This window comes from Terrapene carolina, unplaced genomic scaffold, assembly GCF_002925995.2.
Source record: "Terrapene carolina triunguis isolate 2854851 unplaced genomic scaffold, T_m_triunguis-2.0 Scaffold23, whole genome shotgun sequence".
NCBI lineage: Eukaryota > Metazoa > Chordata > Testudines > Emydidae > Terrapene > Terrapene triunguis.
This window is the reverse complement of record NW_020664374.1, coordinates 6,780,527-6,796,762: the sequence shown is the minus strand read 5'-3', so window position 1 is coordinate 6,796,762 and position 16,236 is coordinate 6,780,527.

The following is a 16,236-nucleotide window of genomic DNA, read 5'->3' as shown; positions in this document are numbered from 1 at the left end:
ATGTGAAGGTCAGAATAAATAAGTCTCACACAGAGGAAGATTATTGAAGGGCATATTATCTGTAGTGACGCATTCCTATTCAAAGCAAAGCAAACCTTCACCACAATGACCACAATGTTATTCATTAATCACTATGGATACGGTGTCAGTGGTGAATTTGACATGCTAAGAAGACAATTTCAGTTTGCAAGGAAATTATATATTTTCCCTTCAAAGAGAATAATCCTAGTTTATGATATAAGAAACACAAAACAATCTACTTTCCTTCACATCAGGGGAATTACTACTCTACAAACTCAAATTGTTGGTAAGGTACCCACCAATAATACTGATTGACTTGGAAGTGTTTTTTTCACTAGCAAATGAAATTGGCATTCTAGTTTTTAACGTTTAACAATAATGGATGCAAATAACTCGCCTATCATATTGAAATATCCTCGGAACAGTTCTGTATGGAGACTTTTGCTGAATCTAGAAGGTTCCTAAATGTAAATGACTTCTCATTATCTGAATGTCATGGATCAGAATAATTATTAATTCCTGTAAAAATGATGGTATGTTAAAGTAGCATTGTCAATTATGCATGAACAGGTACTAATCAAATGGATAGATACTCATGTAAAATTATACAACCATATGGACAACAAGTTATAGTGCAGCAACTTGCACCATACCTTGACTTTTATTTTTGCAGTAGCAACAACCCTTATTTCTACTGTGTTTAGGATTTAACTTTGGGGGTTCTGAATGATCTGTACTGCTCATCACAAGCCTAAATAATATAGTGATGGGCATATTAGAAATAAATAGAGCTAGAGATACAGTGATTTATATGGTATAGTCTTAAAATTTAAAAAGTGTCAAATTCTGGAAGGATGCATTTTGAATCAGAAAGTGCTACTGACCTCAACCTTAAAAACTTTTCATTTAATGTAAAAATATAAAATTGTTATATCATAAATACAAATAAGCTCTGCATGGTTACCAAAGGTTACATATGCCCTAAACCGATGTCTGACAGCTCTGCAATGCTAAGAAGCACATAGAATAATAGTAATGCCTAGCTCTTATGTACAGCTTTTCCTTAACAGATCTAAATGTGCTTTATAAAGGAGGTAAGGATCATTATCCCCATTTTACACCTGGGTAGTGGTGGTGGAAACGAGGCACAGAGAGTTGAAGCGACATGGCTGAGATCACCCAGCAGGCCAGCGACAGAGCCAGAAATAAAAACTAGGTTTCCTGAGTCACAGCCCAGTGCTCTGTCCACTGGGCAACACTACTTACCATCTCAGGGAAAATGTTTACGCCTTGCATTTTAGTTCCCTAGCAGGGGGCATCAAACTACCTCTTACAGGCTGTTCTGGATGCTTATGTCTAATAGGCTCAAACCTGCAAATGAATGTTCCAACTCCTGCCTCTGCAAGACACCTCTCACCCCAGGACCCTTACAGAGAACCCCTGCCTGAATATTCCCCAATGATCTCTTGGGGTCCCTGAGGTTTTAGTATTCCTGAGGCTTGGTTAGGGTGACCAGACATCCCATTTTTTTAAAGGGACAGTCCCGTATTTAAGCCCTTCTGCAGGTCTCCCGCCCCTATCAGTACTGGTGGATCCTGCTGCTGGCCGGATCCATGCTCGCCAGCCTGCTGCCCACCAACAGTGAGTGGGATGTCCAGTGGTCAACAATGGGGGTGGATGTGCAAGGCTGGTGGTGGGGCAAAAATGCAGCAAGCAGGGCCAGCTGTTCACCTTCCTGGTCCGTCAGCACAGCCCCGCTGCATGCCGGCTCTCGGCCAGCAGGGCCTCACCCCCCGCCATCCCATTTCCAGCTGGCACAAGCAGTGAGCTGCGGTGGTTGGTGACTGCGGGCAGGTGCCAGGTGGTGGCCGATTACATGTCACTTCTGCTGCCCACCCATTGGCCCTTTATGTGCTTCCCTCTCGCTGTGCTCAGTCTGCTCTGCCCCTTTACCACTCCCAGCCCCGCTGCTCCTCAATATCCCCCCCGGTGGGGTGCAGAGAACCAGCCCCTGGTCAGAGCACTGAGCTCACCAACAGCCTGGCCGGCAGACTCCTTCCTTCCCCCACTGCCTCTGTCTGGGCTGGTGCCCCGGGAAAACTCAAGACCCCACACAGCGCTGGCATGGGGAAGCCTCTCCGCCTCTCAGCTAAGCTCTGGAGTGGCAGATGGGGAGAGTGATTTCCAGCCTGTTCACACCTCAAACCTGCAGGCTCCACAGCATGCCCCTGGGTAGGGGCTTGTTTCCACCCTCTTCAATCCCCCCTCCCCGCCGCCCCGCAGCCCTGGGTCCTGCTCCGTCCCCTAGGCACCCTCTTCTGCTGAGCCACCTCTCTGGATGGGTTCGCTGAAGCCCCAGGAATCAGGTTCCCTGGGCCATGGTGCACAATGCATCCTTAGGGCTTAACCCCTTCCTGCTCGCGCTGTGGCCAGGGGACAGGAGGCAGCTGGGTTATGCTGGTGGCCAGCAGCAGCCTGGAGGTGTTAGCTGCCTTTTGACACTGTGAAGGCAGGAAGGGACAAGCTGTGTCCAGGCACAATGGAGCGGTGGGGGGAAGAGGGAAGAGATGAGCTCTGGAAAGACACAGGCCAGATCATCTTTACACACACACACACACACACACACACTGCAGCTGGAAGCAGCGCCCATCCCTTCCCTCCTGCAAGTGCTGAAAAGATGCTGCTGGCCACATTCTGGTGTGAACCTGGCAGAAATCTGGGGAGGGGAGGTATGTGACACTGCATACCCCCCACCCATGTGTTGCCTCAGGAAGATGCGGTGCCAGGTACTAGAAGAGGTAGGTCTGTCCCCAGACAGGTATGAAGGGCGGAGAACACCAGGGAAGGAGGGTTGGTTCGGTTGGTCCCCTTCCCTCACCCCTCCACCGTGTGAGAGAGGTGTATGAGAGTGTGTGTCACCCCACTCCGTATGTGCGCAGGAGTAGGGGTGTGTGTGTTACCTCTCCCCATGTGAACCCTAAAGCCTTAAAGTTAAGAAGGTTAATAAAAAGAATCCAACTATGCAGTACTTATTTTAAACAGGGTCTCAGTCAACTTGATGTTAATTTGAACGATGGTATGATTGATTGCCATTGAACTCGCTTGAATCTGAGTAATTTTACCAGGTGTCCCTGTCATAACTATAAAGAGAAGGGTAACAGCTCTCCTGTGTACCCTACTATAATCCCTCCTGGCCAGAGACACCAAAATCATTTTACCTGTAAAGGGTTAAGAAGCTCAGGTAACCTGGCTGACACCTGACCCAAAGGACCAATAAGGGGACAAGATACTTTCAAATCTTGGTGGGGGGAAGGCTTTTGTTTGTGCTCTTTGTTTTGGTGGGGGTTCGCTCTTGGGACTAAGAGGGACCAGACATCAATCCATGCTCTCCAAATCTTTCTGAACCAGTCTCTCATATTTCAAACTTGTAAGTAAACAGCCAGGCAAGGCGTGTTAGTGTTATCTTTGTTTTCTCACCTTGTAAATGTACCTTTTACTAGGGTGTTTACCTCTGTTTGCTGTAACTTTGAACCTAAGGCTAGAGGGGGGTCCTCTGGGCTCTTTAAGTTTGATTACCCTGTAAAGTTATTTTCCATCCTGATTTTACAGAGATGATTTTTACCTTTTTCTTTAATTAAAAGCCTTCTTTTTAAGAACCTGATTGATTTCCCCTGTTTTTTAGATCCAAGGGGGTTGGATCTTGATCCACCAGGAGTTGGTGGGAGAAAGGAGGGGGGATGGTTAATTTCTCCTTGTTTTAAGATCCAAGGGGTTTGGATCTGTATTCACCAGTGAATTGGTGAAGAGTCTCTCAAGGCTACCCAGGGAAGGGAATTAGCACATTGGGAGTGGTGGCAGCAGACCAGATCTAAGCTGGTAGTTAAGCTTAGAAGTTTTCATGCAGGCCCCCACATCTATACCCTAAAGTTCAGAGTGGGGAAGGAGCCTTGACAGTCCCATATTCAGCATAGGGAAATATGATCACCCTAAACTTGGTGGAAAATCAGCTGCAGAGGAAAGTGAACTTTTCACCGTCTCAAGCCCTGTGGGGGAGTTAGGCCGTGTCCTGCCTCTTCCCTCCCCCTTTCAAAGACCATTAGGACTCGAGATAGAGAGTGGTAACCCCCACCAAGGACAAAACATGGGAAGTGACTAGCTGGTGTACCCCTCCTCAAAGACTGAGGAAGTTTTGGGAGGGAAGCAATCACTGTTACTCCACTAAGAATGGCAAAAGTTATGCAGAGGGCCTCAGGACTCTTTGGGTGGGAGGCAGGCAAGTCACTACATAGTAAGGAAGGGGCTATTAAGTGGTGAATCAAATTTCTCTACTGTGGGAGAATGTCCTCTGAGTTATGAAAAATCTACAGAACCTCTAATCTAGGCTCCATTCCAATGTGTTCAAGGGTTTGTGGGAACATTTAACACAAGTGTACTTCACAGTAATTTCATTACACTCCCTTGCATATAAATGTAACCAGCACCATCCTCTGACAAGTTCCACACTGACCTAAAGGGAAAAGTCGTGATGTCCTGAGTATCAGCACTGTGTTTGGCACTGTATTTCATTATTAATTAATGAAGCTCAGCAGCATGCCTCTCTGTCAGCCTTGCCAAGCTAATTATGTGCTTTTACTGACAGCACCTGATGTAATCATAGCTCCCTGCATTGCTGAAAATAGCCACCATCTCACCATGCAGGAGACAATCGGGAACCTTAACAAACTCACTAATTGACATGTACACCGAGATTTAATTCCTGGACTGGTAAAGAAGAATTAATTAGAAATATTACAAATCAATGAAATCCATAACCACAATGTTTTTATGTTGGAAAGAACCAAATTTAGGAACAAAACTGTACATAACATAATTAAAATTTGACATCTTTGAACTTTATGTATCTTCCATTGAATTGCTAATGAAGATTATACATGTTATTCTCTTTGTTTATCTATGATGAGAACCTTGTAAGAAACAAAATAATGAACAGGAATCTTGATCACCATTCTTTTCAGCAAACAACATATCTTCTACAGTGTCTACATCTGTGCTAAATCATCTTTTGAGATATTCTCCCACATGAAAGTAAAAGATTTCACAAAACATGATCCTATGCAATTTCAGTAGTGAAGAACATTATTCCATTTTTCTGGAATACTCATCCATGTATGGCAGTCAATGTAATTTCAAGAAAATGAGGGAGGTTTTTTCAGTGTTAAGGCCGTTTTCTCTATAAATCAATCAATCAATCAATCGTGGATTTAACCTTTTTTTTTTTTTTGCATTAAATAAACAAGATCAGTTTCTACTGTGCAGAAACAACTGGAAGCTTGGAAACTGACCTATTTGCTTCTTGTCATATGGCAAACTTAACTAACATGGAAAGAATACATATGTATTAAAGCAAAAATTACATTCCATGCCTTACTACCAATAAAGACCTAGTGAAAAGGGCATTGATTGTTTTGCAAGGCTGCCTTTTCATTTATTGAGCTTTCACAACAGTATTTGATAAATTTGATTTGCAGCCATACTGCTCAACATTAGAGAATGCTTAGAAACCCAAGGCTCCTGAAGCAGCTGGGCAACATTTTCAACAGCAGCAGGGGAAAATATACATATATTAAAAAACAACAACAAAGAAGCATTCCTAAAAGAATAACTAACAAGAGAAGTAACTGATCCCTGACTTAAGATGCATGGTTACCTAATGATTTGCAAATATGAATGTTGTAGCCTCTCATTAGATTACAAAGCTCCATTTGTAGTATGATTTAGAATATAAAATGCTACTACTAAGATACATTTTCTTGCATGTTGACTTGACCCCAGCACACCCCTTTTTGGAATAACCATTCACTGACTCACCCATTCGTTGCACTGCACACTAACTTCAACATTCTTATTCTTGCCATCAAGGCCCGACATCACAACACCCCGCCTGTAATTCAGACTTGGTTTTTCACTCCATGTTCCCCACCTTCTCTGCTCCATCAGAGAAACTAGCCTCAATAACCCTTTCATCTTCTGCTTTCTCAAACATCTTTATCCCTTCCCCCTGCCCCCAATGCTGCCTTCAAGCTTTGAATATCCTCCTCAAAGCCATTCATCAGCTACTTCTCTGGTCTCTTAAATCTTTCCAAAAAACTCAATTCTACTGTATCATGTATGAGATTGTGAGGGGAAGAAAGGTATCAAAGCAAACAAACAACCATTGTTTATCAGAGCAATCAAGTTGTATCCAGGCTTTATTATAGAGACATTGATGTTACTCTCATCTTTCCTCACCATCCTTTTTTATTCTTTTTTACCCTAAACTTTTGTTAGGGCTGGTTGAAAATATTTCATCAAACCCTTTTTTTAATGGAAAAGTGGGGTTTTGATTAAACAAAAGTGTATATGGAAAGTGCTTTCCTCAAATTATTTTAGTATCTTACTGAAAAACCTAAAAACTGAAAATTTTTGCCTGTAAATTTTTTGTTAGTTTTGGCTGGAATTTTTGTTTTGTTTTGTTTTCAGCTGCCATTGGCTGGCAACTTTCAGATTTTTTTTCCCAATGACTAGTCAATATTTTCCACTGAAAAGGGCAGTGGAAAGATTCCAATAGACTTTAAAGGGAGTTGGTCTATTTCCCTATTTTACTTAACTCTGAATGTAAGGCAAAGCTATCCTTCTCTATGTGGCAAATATCACCAGACAATACAATGTTATACACAACTATACAAAACCTGTAGTCACCAAGGCAATGAAATGTGAGCTTCTGCATGAAAACATGCAAGTGAAATTTCAGGATAGTTCCATCTAGCAGGGAAATGAATATATGATGAGCATGCATAAAATGTTTAAATGCAAACTTGTCATAGGGAGAAAGGAGCATTTGCATGATCCACTGACTAGAACTTTCAGATTTTGAACAAAGGAGCTTAGTCAGATCTGGTCCCCATATATATGTCTCTGGCAGATTTAAGGGGGAAAGAGTTAGAAAGCAGATATATACAACCAACTTTTTAATCCTAATAAAATGGAGTTTACCAGTTGATATGAATTATGTTTGTCAGTACTCTGTCCTCATATTATCTTTCTCTTCATGGAGCTGCCCTCTCAGCCAACACTTCAGAACATGACAGAGGACCAAGACTTCCACTCCATTACAGAACATCCAGATGTGGTCACTGTGACTGACAATTTCCTGCACTATCCTGAATGAACTTTATTTAATTAAGTTAAACCTTATTGAATTAGTTTTAACACCTTTGGAGTTAATGTATTAAAATGCAGTTGTGTACATGTTTATGGTAGAATTGTATGTATTTCCATGGGAAGTATGTGTGTATAGTTTATTTTTTATATAAAGTAGGGCTGAAATTCTGTCAGAAAAATCAGTCATTCAGGATATGGACTGACCTCATCTGAATGTCCTAGCTAGGTGCATGTAATTAACATCTCAGAAACAATGTTCCTAATTTGTTTCATTAATTCTAACTGTGATAAAGAGCAGTGAGGCCTTTAAGTCTTGGCACTCTAATTTCAGGGACACTTTGGTCATTGATATAGAATTCCTGCTGCTGGAGATAGATAATATTCTCCAGAGAAAACAGTCAGTCTCCCTTAATTGAAATTACCTTCTAGAAGAAAAGTGCCATAGATTAGGTTGGAGGAGGGCTAAGCTCTGCACTGAACATTAGTACATCTGACATTCACTTTTTGCAAAAGAGTTATATTGCTCTCCTATAATGCCAATAAGCAAGGAACATGTTTCCACTGAAATATTGTTTCATATTTAAATTACAAGTGCACCCACTGTCCCAATTAGTGTCATTGTGCATTGGTGGAAGTAGGCAGCAAGAAATGGAGGAGAGGGCACACTTTCCTTGAACCTGATTTAATGCAATATCCAGTAGAGCATTTGTTGCCACAAAGACAATCAGCTCCCTCCTCTCACTCCCCACAGAATGTGCCCCCTTCCCAGTTCAGACTTTCAAATTAGGAGGAAGGATAAAGAGTAAGAGAGATCAATAGCAGCAACTGCAATTGATGAGGTTTTAAATCCAAAATCTCTTTGGCGGGTCTGGGTTTTCCTTCTGGAGACAGAGAGGGGAAAAATGATTCTGTTCAGTTTAGAACTAGGAAGTTAGGGCCCAATCCTGCAAGATACTAAAATGCAGAACATCCTAATCTCACAGAAACAGATGCAATGTCAGGCAACACAACACCTGCCAAAAGGAACAAGACACATTGACATTTTCTTGTCACTTTGGACCCAACTATGCATTCTTCCTTCCCTTCAAACTCTAGGTGTTTTTTTTTCAAGTCTACGGTTAGGCTTTATCTACACTAGCACTTTTGTCGGCAAATTTTTTGTTAGTCAAGGGTGTGAAAAAACGCCTCCCTGACCAACATAAGTTTCACCGACAAAAGCACCGGTGTGCGTAGCGCTGTCGGCGGGAGACGCTCTCCCATTGACATAGCTACTGACGTTCGTTGGGCATGGTTTAATTATCCGGCATAGAATGGTTCTACAGTACAGCTGTGCTGCTGTAAGGTCCGTAGAATAGACATAGCCCGAGACAGGTGCTTGGATCACTTTCCCTTGTCTGAATTGGCTTTTCTGCATGTAGGGCTTTCAATTATAGACAAAAGTTGTTTTTACATTTTCTTTGTCAGGCTTCACAGGACTGCTCTACTTTTAAAATTAGGTCAGCATAGCTATGGTGCGTGGGGGTGTGAAAAATACACATCTCTGGACACTGTAGCTATGCCGACTTAACCCTTGGTGCAGATGCAGCTAGATCTACCCTACTGCCAGGGAGAAAAATCTCTTTGTCGCTGTAGACTGTACCTGAGCTACAGGGTTACGCCAGCAGAGCTACGGTGCTATAGTCACTGTAGTGTAGGCATGGCCACAGTGCCATGAATTCAGTCACTAAAAGATTCACTTCGTATGGGCTAAATTGTAATCCAGAAAAGTTGCATGTTCTCACTGGATCTTAGATATACCTAAAAAAGAAGACACAATGTTTCAAATAATGTTCTAGCCTAGTGTGCCAGTGTGTCCATTGGTTAGATTGCTTTTCTGAACTCTGGCCCCTTGGAATCCACATTCTGTGCTTATACAAATGTTAGGGTTTTTGTTCAGAAAATCCAGGGGTGCTTTGTGATTCTTTAGTAGACAACATTTTCTCTCTTCTCTTGTTTCTGTCACTCATTCTGCTTTCTTCCCATTTCCTCTTTTGCCTCTGACCACCTTATTCTCAACAGGAATGTCAAATGCTATTAATCATAAAGTCCCATTGAAATTACAAAACCTACTATACCGGAGGCACACAATTTAGAGCAGTAATTGTTCCAACATAGTTAAAGCATGGTCTGATTCTCTGTGCTGTGTTTAAATGAATGATACCCAGGCAACATTCAATACAGTTTTTACTGTTTGAGGCATTTCTATTACATAATTGGTCTCAATCTAGCCACATATTTTAGGCCTCTGAAAAAAGCATTCATCACCCATCTGAGTCAGACATGATGCTACCTGCAGTAAAGAAGAAAGCAAAGCATTCACAGAATACAGAACTTCCTTCTCCTCCAATGAGGAGACACTGAGTCACCAAAACCCCTTCATTGTGGAGTTGCATTGCAGTGTAAAAGGTGCATTGCAACTAATTTAAATTAATTAATGGAGATATCCTATCTCCTAGAATGGTCATCAAGTCCAGCCCACTGCCTTCACTAGCAGGACCAAGTACTGATTTTGCCCCAGATCCCCAAGTGGCCTTCTTAAGGATTGAATTTATAACCTGAGGTTTAGCAGACCAATGCTCAAACCACTGAGCTATCCCTCCCCCTCAAGCTGGGAAGTGTAGAGCAGGGGTTCTCAAACTGGAGGTCGGCACCCCTCAAGGGATCGCAAGGTTCTTACATGGGGGGTCGTGAGCTACCAGCCTCCACCCCAAACCCTGCTTCTCCTCCAGCATTTATAATAGTGTTAAATATATTAAAAAGTGTTTTTAATTTATAAGGGGGGGTCACACTCAAAGGCTTGCTATGTGAAAGGGGTCACCAGTCCAAAAGTTTGAGAACCGCTGGTGTAGAACTTATAGCTTTAGACCAATGATAAATTAATTGAGGAGATACTCCAGCCCATTCATGAACAAGGAGGACTCAGCCTCAGTTAGCTTCTGGATAATTCCAACAATGGTTAGATGGCATTAAACCTCTTCTTAAAAGCTAACCAAAAACTTGATCTCTGCTCAAAAACACTTTTCTTATTAATTATGTCTTTGCCACTTCTGCAATAAATTTATATGTGACAAAAACCATAACAGAGTGAATTAAGGATGATTCTGAATTCCCCCACTTTTTAAAAGCTTAACTTTATCTGCACCATTTGTAAATACCACTTTATTGATTTTGCATAATCATCTCCTAATGATGGATGCCCTCTCATGAAATTAGTGACAGAATTAAGCCCTAGTATGCTGTATTGTGAAAATATGAAAGAAATTCTTTCCAAGCTGAAATAAGAATCAAGACAAATATTACAGTGGTAGGATTTTTAACAAGTATGACTGCATTTCCTTGGAATATTTCTTCCTTGTGACTACAGCATTTTGTGCCTTGTGAGAGCTCCACTTGACTTACTTAGAAGTTATAAAGCTGCTGTCCAGCTGAGAACACACACTGAGTAGTTTAATGAGGATGCAACTCAGGAAGAGCACTAGGAAATTTCAATGGTGTTCTAAAGATACAATATTTTACTTTAGACAATCAGTATTTAGAGCATAATAAACACTTCAAATGTCCAAATGCAAGTCCTACTACTCGCAAATGGAAGAACTGTTTGATACTTTGTTTTTATAAATGAAACCTCAGACAGGACCAACTCTAAAGTGAAATGTGGAGGGGCATAAGAGCTTGAATTCATGTCATCTCTCTACCCCACACCATGCTTCTGCCTGACAGTATAACTCTCAGACTATTCCCAACCCACCCCAACTTCATTTTCCATCTGGATGGGAAAAAGCTTTTGACACAGAAACACTTACTTAAGAAGGTGAGCAGAACTGTATTGCAATGTACAGGGAGATTTTAGCAAACTAGTAAAGTGCCTGAAACCACTATTGCTTATTGCTAAAAGCAGACATGTCAGCAGGCCATAAATTGGCCATGCAGCAGCCTCAGCATAACCAAGGGAGGAGGGGAGGGGTTTTGGGTGCCACAGAAAGGGCAGCCTGATCCCACATCCTTCCTGATAAGAATTGTGTTGAAATTGCTGATACATTCATTTTAGAAGAACAGGAAGCTTGTCTATGTACCCTCAGGAATGTGTCTGTCAGGGCCTCAAGGGTCTGGATTAACTGGGTTAACCTGGGTTAATTGATGACCAGAAGAAAACCTCTTGCTTGACATTTCAAACTGCTTGCTTAACATGTTTTCTTTAAGTGATATGTCATTGTATTACTAATGTATAAATTAGGGGGGAAAGCTTGAGTTAGTTGGACTCTTCGGAGGGTTTCTCCAGTGACTCTCCCTCTGGACGCATCTTGTGGTCCCCGGCGGCAGACGGAAGATTTGGCCACCGGAAGGCTGCCGCTGTGCCACTCGAGAACCACACTCAGCTTTGGGAATTATTGAGGGCTGCAGGTGTTTTATTAAACTGTTGCGGAAGTGTGCAAGTGCTTAAGACTAAGTAAAGTTTAGCTTTAAGTGAAAGCACTCTTGTGTTGCCCTGTTTGTGCCAGCCATCTATTGGACGGACGGCCGTGTCTCCCCTGATTTATTTCCCAACACCACCTTGCACAGAGTAAAAGTTACCAAGAGCTTTGGGTTGAAAGAACCCTGGGTTACAGCGAGTAAGACTGAAACAGCTACTTACAGTAACTGCTAGTGCTTCCTAAATACCTTCATCGGGGTGCTCCTTTCTGTACAGAGTAATTTCAAATCTTGATTTGTCCCCAGTCCCCTTTGGATTTCTCTTATTGTCAGTTTACCCAATAAAGTGGAAAAAATCTCTGATCATTCTGAAGGGCTCAGTCATCTTCCCATTAACCTCTATATGTCAATCACTATCTTCTTCTTCCCTGGTTGTGCCTTTTCCTGCCCCCACTCACACTCAGGCTGCCCAAAGTGGTGCTGCTGATTTGCCATATGGGAGCCACAATGAACAACTCCCTCTGTGGTCCAGTTTGAAAGTAGCACGCCTGTTTTAAGTTTCCTTTTGAACAAAATGTTCCTTTACCATTGTTTTAAGCATGCTGCTCAGATAGGAATACCATAAAACTCTCTTCCTTTCCGCAGGCATGGAAATCGGAAGGTTTGCAGCAACAGAAACTTTCACCCATGATGGCGATTGGAGCGGGACTGAGATAGTTTTGAGAAAGGAGGAGGCAGTTGGTGCCTCTTTCTCCACAACAACAATTACCTAGTGGTCAGAAGGAAATACTTCAGGGAAGGAAAGCTCTCTCTTCCCTCTTGTAAATTTTATTTTATTTTTTGCAAAAAGAAAAAAATCCAGAAAGATCTCACTTCTTTCCCATTCCAGCTCTCCTTGGCATGGGGCAGAGTAAACTAGTGGCAGCTCACTTCTCTCTTCTCTACCCCCTGCCCAGGAAAGGTGGAGGAACTCAGTCATAGGGCAGACCTAGGCCAACAGTCAAATAGAAAAAGGAGAGACCTGAAGCACTCCACTATCCACAGATTCCAAGAACAATACATGAGCACATTAGCCAGAGGTTTCTACTGAAGTGATCAGCAGTTAAATAGTTAATATTAACTTCCAGATTGTCCTCACTATGAATGGGACATTTCACACCTTGCTTTGGAACTTTTGTTTCAGATACCTTTTGTTTCAGGATACCTGCAGACTCAGGAATACAACACTCCGTTAGTTCTCATTTGTACAGTCTTCTTTGAAACCAGGAGGGCTAGAGAATGTTACTTGAACTAAAGGATTGAACTGAGCAGAAGCTAATGGAGGGTAAACATTTGGAAAGGTTTTAAACCCCGTAAGCCTCAGTGCAGGGCCTCTCCTGAACACAAATACTGGTTTTATTTTCTTTAACCTGTGATGTCAAACCCAGCTCTACAAAAAACATGATAAACAGTGATTTGCAGCATTGTTGTAGCTGTGGTGGTCCCAAGATATTAGAGAGACAAGTTGGGTGAGGTAATACCTTGTCTGTATGATAGACAATGTAAATTAGAAACTGAATATTGTTTAACAATATGAAACGCACATGTCATGAACCATAGAACCTTCCAAACAAATGACTCTGGCAAGAAATATCCTTACAGTCCTTGAACAGTTTTAACAGGTGAGAATTTAATTTGTTTTTTTCTTGGCTGTCTTAATGATGTGAGATACATAAAATCTGTTATTGACTTTTACTGGATAACAAAAGGCTCCCATTTTCTGGCCTGTCCTTCGACACCTGAATCAGAGCTCAAACATACAAGTATATGCCCATAAATATTTAATTACTCCTGGCAAAAAAGAAATGTCAATTTTCAATTAAAATACTTACAGCTAATAAAAGATATCATGGTATGGAGAGAGATTACAACCAGGCGCAAGACATCAAAAGATACACAAGTAGTCTTATGCTTCACAAACTAAACTCAGAGCATTGTAGATTTTAAACAAAAGTCATGTTCAGTTTATTCCCATTTCCATCCTTTTGCTGAATTCAGTGCCCATGTTGCATAGATTGACTGGACTTCCAGAGTGACATTATATAAATCCAATTGGTCCTATTTCTCTTCTGTAAGCACTTCCATTGGGATGCATGGATTGATCCTTTGTGCCACAGTTGGAAAGATGGATGAAGCAGGGGATGTTTTCTGATTAGAGCCACATGCACGATCATATCTGCTTATTAGCAGCAAGACTTTACCCCAGATTCCTCCCACCAATCTAATAGTTCTCACTACCATGGTGATAAGCACAGTATACACATTTAGAGAAATAAAATAGATTAGGTGGATTAGAGAGTCAGATTTCCTTGGGGTCAGTTCAATGTTTATTTTCATATCCTCTTCTCTCTGGTGCTAATAAAAATTATCACATTTCCAGAAAGGAGGAGAAGGGCTTCTTCTGCAGCATTAGTTTAGTGTAGAATGTCCACAAGAGTGAGTGCATGATGTTATTTAATAAAGCTGTGCAAAATATTGAATCTTGGACTCATGTGAATTGAGCACTAAACCCATCACAAACAGCATGGGTTTGAGATAATTGCATTTGTGGGGAGAAGCAGCTGCTTTGTGAAGCTGGTAAAATATTGTGAAGAGGGGGAGGGTTAAGGGGTTGGGGGTTGGGATAGGTTGAGCTTTTGCCCCAAAGTCAGCCTTCCTCCTCTTTGCTCCCAATAGCTGCCTTTATCCTCCAAAACGTTCTTCCAATGCCCCTGAGTTCTTTCACTCACCCAGCTGCCATGGAGGCAGCAGTGTTCCCCCTCCCACCCTTATACACCTCTATATATTTAGGCTTGGAAGGATTCAGTGTTTTTTTTTTTATTCATTTCATTTTTTGGTAAATGTCTGTAAACATCAATTTCAGCACATGCACCAATGAAAAAATATGTCCATATATAATAATCTAAATTTACAGATAGTCAAAGTAAGAAACATCCTGATTGAGTACTTATTAGTTTGATATAAGGATATTTACTTTGTATATTTCGCTATGTGATGTTATTAATTTCTGAATTAATGGTTATAAAGCTTTAACTTTCATCATCTACTGTCATTAAATAATTGTCTGATTCCCCATCCCATTGTCTGATTCTAGCATTACTTACGACAACTGGGACAATTTAAATTGATAAAAATAAAAATAAAATGCTTAAAATAGACATAGATATAATCTGTCAAAATGGTATATACAAACTCTGCTAAGCCTATATATATATATATATCCATGCAAGAAATCTATATTTAAAAAAGTGATTTAGGATTCAAACCCAGGCACACAAATATTAGGGAATGACAGAGTTAAGGTTGCCTATTTATTAATTCATGGTCTCATATTTTTTTCTACAGTATTCCTGCCTCAGTTGGTTGATATTGCTTTATATTCTCATCATTCAGTGTGTTGCCCTATACCTTAATTACTGTATACCATATACCATCTTAACTCTGCATAAGTAAAGGGGATTGCAATCCCACTTTTTATACAGTGTCACCAGTTGACTAGTGAGGACCATTGACAACCCAGGAATAAACCAAATTACATGGATGTTATTAAGCAAGAGTACTTAAATATATATTCTGTCTCCCATTTTTTGCTTCTTTTTCTGACATTCTCACTTAACATGTGAATTTGAGTCAATCTTTTGAATGCATGATGTTTGGTATATTCTAAACTAAATGTGATCCATCCCTAATTTTATCAAGGATTTTCATGTTATGATCCTATAAGGTCAGAATGAATCCACTGAACTCACCTGGGCTCAATCAATGTATCATATACACAGTCTAAAGGACACTTGTTGGACTTTGGTTCCTTAAAAATGAAAGTGAAAGCCTAAAAATGCATTTAAAATAATATCAATCGTATTTTAATGCACCAAAGCCAGGAAATTCAGAAGGAAAATTTCCTATTCATCTTTACTCATTCTGTTATACAGTTCACGGTTTGTGGATTTTTATGTTTCATATATGCTACATTACCAAGGCAGAAGAGAGAAAATAAAGGAGAGAACTGGCCATCTCCACACCACATTGAGACAGTATGGGTTTTCTATCTGTCCCTTAGATCCATAAGTATGAAGGCCCAAGTTGTAAAGGGGCCCTGGACTGAGCCTTTGCACTTGCTAAAACTTGGACTTTGGAGGTACATGCACAAAAGCTTGGGCATATATATTTGCACCAACATATGTAGAAGCAGAGTTGTTGTTTTTTAAAATGTTGGTACCAAAAGTCACCAGATGCACTCAAAAAAATAAAAGTTAAAAAGAAACAACAAACAGAGTTAAATTTACCTCTGAATTGTGATTGATCTGTTCAGGATAATAACTGATAATAGGCTCTTGCATCCCCACACTGGACCCAATTAAATGCCTGGTATGTGAGAGAGGGTAGCAGATATCACCCCTCCCCAGGATTACATTTACACAGTATGCACTCGGAGGCACCGCATCTTCAGCGCCACCCCACCCACTGCCTATAGCTGAGCTTCAGGTTGCACACAGTTTTAGAGAGGTAAGGCGCCCCTAGAACACT